Raw genomic sequence first — 415 nt, 5'->3', positions numbered from 1 at the left:
TGAAATGTAGCATCACAGCCAGGCAGGGAATGGGCTGTGGGGTTTCGGGGGAGCCACGGGTGGGGTGGAGCGTGCTGAGCACACAGAGCCTGGTTTCCTGCAGGATGGGGTCTCCTGTGCCTCCTGCATTGCTCTGTGGTTTGATCACAAGCTGGAGGGACACACTGTGGGCACTGGGGAGGGGACCAGCACAAGCTCCTGCCCCACAGATGCACTGGATGGGCAAGGACCACTGCCAGGGTCAGGCCTGGGGAGGCAGCATCCTCTGTGAGGTGTGGCTCTCTTGCTGTCCTGCTCTTTGGGAAACCAGCCCTGTTTCAAAGTGTCTTTCCAAAGAAAATCACTTTTGGCAGCCCTTAGGCAATGGCAAGTCCTCACTGACTGCTCCAGCGCTGGCATCTGTCATGGCTGTCAC

Source organism: Corvus brachyrhynchos, unplaced genomic scaffold (genome assembly GCF_000691975.1).
Source record: "Corvus brachyrhynchos isolate BGI_N302 unplaced genomic scaffold, ASM69197v1 scaffold48, whole genome shotgun sequence".
NCBI classification, from domain to species: Eukaryota; Metazoa; Chordata; class Aves; order Passeriformes; family Corvidae; genus Corvus; species Corvus brachyrhynchos.
Note: the sequence above shows the minus strand (reverse complement) of the source record.